This window comes from Sus scrofa, chromosome 3 (genome assembly GCF_054392235.1).
Source record: "Sus scrofa isolate SSC_HxYL_T2T_F1_AM1 chromosome 3, Sscrofa_HxYL_maternal_Yorkshire_Landrace_v2.0, whole genome shotgun sequence".
Lineage (NCBI taxonomy): Eukaryota > Metazoa > Chordata > Mammalia > Artiodactyla > Suidae > Sus > Sus scrofa.
In genome coordinates, this window is record NC_139385.1 from 136,665,369 (window position 1) to 136,670,668 (window position 5,300).

The 5,300-nt window shown below is 43.1% G+C and overlaps 1 long non-coding RNA gene across 1 annotated transcript; it reads right to left on the bottom strand.

Annotated features, from left to right (window-relative positions):
• Positions 1-669: 669 nt before the first annotated feature.
• Positions 670-3,298, bottom strand: LOC106509905 (uncharacterized). The gene is made up of 3 exons (XR_001307888.3): positions 3,163-3,298; positions 2,425-2,721; positions 670-1,356 (listed from the first exon to the last, which is right to left on the bottom strand). It is a non-coding gene; the product is annotated as an uncharacterized LOC106509905 (long non-coding RNA).
• Positions 3,299-5,300: the final 2,002 nt, after the last annotated feature.

A 5,300-nucleotide genomic window follows, 5' to 3' on the forward strand; every position in this document is an offset into this window, starting at 1 on the left:
GCCCCCACGACAGAGACAATAACGCTCACTGGCCCTTGGTTCCAGTAGCCTTAACATTCCTTGGAAGGTGCCCTTGGAAATCATTCAGAGCCATCATCTCATGATCCAGGAGGAAATAATGTCTAGAACATTCCCCCATTCTTAAGGTGTGGCGCTGACTAGACCCATGGGAGCCAAGAGGGTGCCATGTGTTTGTTATGCTCCCTTGTACTCTCTGCCAGGAGATAAAAGGGGGAAGGTTAAAGTTATTCAGTATAAAAGTGCCATCAATCTAGGAAGATACAGCCCATGGAGGCACTCTACCCCTCATCCAAGTTCTGCTGGGCAGACGCCACTCCACCATCTCTAGCTCAGACCCTCCCCAGACATCATTGTCTCTTTCCCTATCTTTCAATCTTTGCTCAAATATCACTGTTTCCTTATCCTGTGCCACTTCTTTCAAAGTAGTGCTTCTAATGCTACTCATGTATTCTATTTATTTATATTTATTGACTGGATATCTCAACTAAAATGTAATCTTGAGAAAGTCAAGGATCCTTTTCTAATTTGCTCGCTGTCGCCTCCCAAATGCCTAGAATAATACTGCCTCCCTTATATTGGGCTTCTAATATTTTTTGTCATTGTTGAAAGAATTCATAAATATTTTTAAAATACCTTTATTTGAAAATTTTCAATGTTACTACTGAATTTATTCCTTTGCTGTGTTGGAAGACAGCCTCACATTGAGGCTGAAGGGATCTCTTGACTCTGGCAACTGTGGCTTTTGGTCCAGTAGTCTTGATTAGAGGCCAGAGCTGTATCTAATTGAAGAGAAGGGCTAAAAGAATCCTGAAGGAAGCATTGGTGGGGACAGTTAAGTCCTAGCACTTATCTGGCAACAACTGCATTGACAGTCATTGTGGTTTTGTTTTTTGTTTTTTTTTTTAATATTATATTTAGGCTATAGTAACTAAAACATCGGAGAAGCAGATCTAAGTATCTTCTAGAGCCACATAGGTTAAAAAAGTGGCAATTAGCCACTTGTGGCTGTTTAAATTTCAATTAACTAAAAGTGATTTCAGTTCAAAATTTAGTTCCTCAGTCACATCAGCCTCGTCTTCACAGCTCAGTAGCCACATGTGGCCAGTGGCTGTAAGACATGAGAGTGGATGGAGAGTGTGCCCATCATAGCCGGCAGAAGGGCTCCAGGTGTGTTTCTTAGTGTCTGGATGGTGAGCATCATGAAAGGAAGCATCGCAATGAACAGCACACATTTTCACTCTCCTTGGATCATGTGACCCACTGTCCAACTTCGCTGAGGCCACGTAGACTCGACTAGGCTTTCCACTTACTTTCTTCCATAAGGATTTAACAGATCTGTGAACAATAGGAAATGTTATAGTATGGTCTAGCTGGGTTATGGTATCAGCTGTGCAGATCCCGGGAGTTCCCAGTCCACAGGCAAGAGAAGCACTGCAGGAAAGGGCACAGAGCAGGAAATGCTTCGGTGAGTTCGACCATATACGAATGGTTCAGAATGACTGAGATTTAGGGGCTATATGGGGTTGTGTGGCTTGTGAAAGTTCCAGAAAGAAAGTGACCCAACTGTGAACCCCTTGAGCTATAGCATATATATATGGATATTATGCTGTCTGGCATTCTATATATTCAGCGGCTACTCAAGTACATCTATTGTTGAATGAATGAGCGAATCAATTAATCAACCACCTAGTACATCAACATACCAACTACAAATGATATATTTACAAAGGCCAGATGCATTTGCCAGGATAGGACTGTTATCCTCTATTAACAAATAGAGCTCAAAATTCTGGAGATTTCCCCCGCTATAAGTTTGCTTTTCACTTAATTTACCTGTCTAAAGTAGGTCAGGGTGAAAGAGAACCTTCGTTTCGGTCATTCAGGGATCTAGTCTAATGCATGACCTGACATCTTGTAGCTACAACATCCTGAACAAGTGGCCTCTGGGGTCACCAAGGTAGAGAAAATAGATGGAGGAGATACACTGGCTCTTAGCTACCTCAGCCCAGGAATGACAGGAGTCACTTCTACTCTCAGGTCATGGTCAGGGACTTGTCACATAGCCCACTCCCTGCAAGGGAGCCTGGGAAACAAACGGGAGGGAGCACAGAACATCCCTGGCTGAGCGCTAACCCTCTACCACTCTAGGTCCACAGGACCTTTGCCGGAAGATTCCACTCTATCCGTGTGTGGTTTGCAGGCTATTTTTTAAAAAACAGAATCCTTTTTAAAATAAAATGCAATATACAAACAAGGCAAATGCTGGGTTTTTCCAGTTGAAGTGAGGGCACAGGGAGGAGGATCCATAAATCTGCCCCCTCAACAAAGTCTCATACACCATCTTTGTAGCTTACACGTTCCGCCAGGGGATCCAGGACTCATGGAGGCGGAGTTAAGACCTACCATGGACTGTTGGGAACCCCAGGAGGGCTTCCAGCAAGAGGGCAGTGTGGCCACCTCTTCGCGCCACACAGTTGTGGCGGATGGACCGGAGTGGCGGGTTGGAGGGCGCCTGCGCACTGTGTGATCAAGGTGAGAGGCAGGGGCGGGTTCAGCGGCTCCAGAGCCTTCGATGAAAGAAGGGGAGGATCTGACCCCATCTCCGTGGGGCTCCGTGTGTTCTCCCTATTTCTTCTGGCTGAAAATTTTGAGTCTCTTTCTCAAAGTTAGACATCATACGATGTCACTTATATGTGGCATCTAAAAAAATGATACAAATGAATTTACTTATAAAACAGAAAGAGACTCTCTGACATAGATAACAAACTTAGGGTTACCAGAGGGGATAGTGGAGGGTTGGGGGCCGGGGAGATAAATTAGGAATTTGAGATTGACATATACACCCTATGATGTAAAAAATACATAACCAACAAGGACCCACTGTATAGCACAGGGAACCATATGCAATGTCTTGTAATAGCCTATAATGGAAAAGAATCTGAAAAAGAATATAGATAGAAAGAATTTATATAAGAACTTATCTATATGTAATTCATAAATATATAAAAAGAATTTATAGTGATATATATGCCAAATCACTTTGCTATACACCCGAAACTAACCCAACATTGTAATTTCACTTTAATAAAAAATAAACAAAAAAGCTGAAAACTCCAAGTCTTTCTCAATCAGATCTCTCACCTTTACAGGGTTGAAGTCATTCCAGTTCTGCCATAAGTTTGACACGGGAGTCAGCAATCGACTTCTGCAAAGGGCCGGGCAGCCAGTATTTCAGGCGGGGGGCCATTTGGTCTCCATCGCAAGTACCCTACTCTGTGTGGCGGAGAACAAAAGCCACAAGGAACAATCTGCAGACGGATGGGCGGAGTCGTAGCCGATGAAATTGTATTTAGAAACACTGAAAACGGAACTGCCTATATTTCCCATATGTCATGAAACATTTTTCTTCTTTCAATTTGTTTTCAATCATTTAAATATGTGAAAGAAATCCTTAACTTGCAGGCCACCTAAAAACAGGCTCTGGGCCACATCTGGCTCCTGTGGGGTATGATGCCACCTCTGGTCTGTTGCCTATGGAATGATTACATCATTGTGCCAAGGACTGATATTTAGGACATAATTTTCTTTTTTCTTTTTGCAGTGGCATCTATTGGGATGATATAAAAATAAAGGTAAGAGACTGACATTTTCAACAATTTTTCCACAGAACTTTCAGACACCATTAAAAAAATACTGGAAATTATTGTTAATTTTGTCAAAGCAACTATATTTTAATTAAGGACCACTCCCAGGCATGGAAACAAATCCACAGAATTGGAATAAACAAATCAGAACAAAACAAGCCTGGAAGGGCCTGAGGTTCCTAGACTCTTTCTGGCCTCTATCACAGAAGCCCAGAAATTAAGATGCCCTTTCTCTGGGCACGGCAAGATGTGGTGACCACCAGTTAATTGTGAGAATTCCCAGAGTCACTCAACTCAAACAAAGTTTGGACTTCTTAAAGCCAAGAAAACATTTTTGTTTAATTTTCCCTTGTCAGAAATCATCCTATTCTTGAAAGCACCCAAATGAATAAACACACCAGCTAAAGCATCCCATGACATTGTTTGTTGCCAAAATGATTTTACTTTTCAAAGTAAGCCCAATTTATTTTAGATCATTTGGGGAAAAGATGATGAGAAAAAAAAAAGTCACCCAAATCTCAGAACTAAGAGAGAGGCATTGTAAACCAGAGATCATTTCTTTTCTTTTTTTATTTTTATGGCCGTACCTGCGGCATATGGAAGTTCCCAGGCTGGGGGTTGAATGGAGCTGCAGCTGCTGGCCTACACCACAGTCACAACAACGCCAGATCCAAGCCGCATCTGCAACCCACCCACAGCTTGTGGCAACACAGGATCCTTAATCCACTGATCGAGGCCAGGGGTCGAACCCACATCCTCATGGACACCATGTCAAGTTCCTAACCCACTGAGCCACGACAGGAACTCCAGAGGTTATTTCTTTAGCATAACAGGGGTTGTATCAAATTTACCTATTTATAGCCTGATTTTTTTTTTCACTCAACTTTATACTCTGAACATTCTACTTCCCATGTCCTTAAAAAGTTCTTGGACTTTTTTTCATTGATCACAGAATTTTGTACAGATAGGCTTTTTATTTAATGATTTGATTTGCTGAAAATGGGCATGCGTTCGGTGGACAAATCTTTATGTGTCTTGGGGACGAGGTCCCAGTCCTCATGGAGTTGACCTTGGGTATCTTTCATGTGTGAGCCGGCGGCTGGATCCTGTGGTGCTAAGGTGAGCAAAGCCAGTTTCTCCTTCCTAGAAGCTCTCCGTTAGTGACAGAGGCAGGCAGGTGGTCCAACGACAATCACAGCACATTGTGGGGCGAAGAGGAGGCTCTGTACCTTCAAAGAAGGAGTGGACACATCTGTGGGGGGTGGGGGGGAGGGCTTGGAGAACTTCTGAGGAATAAATGCATCTTTCAAAGGGCATTGTTTCTTAATTCTTGTCAAGAGTATAGCGATGCAGACCAGACTGCATCTAAGTGGTGTCGTTCTGCCCAAGAGAGTCTGGCCTGGTTAGTCATTTAGAGAGGACTTAGCATTTAAGATGGATTTACACCCCACAGAGCAGGAAAGATGCGAGTTCTCTCACCAGACAGTACAGGGAGCCGCTGCGTTCTGTGGAAATGACTTTGGACCAGGGTTCAACGGCCTTAAATCCTGGTCTCAGGATTAACAGAGATAATGGCATCCATATACTTAACCATAAATATTTTCTGGGCTCTGTCATCTCAGTAGACCAGCGTCT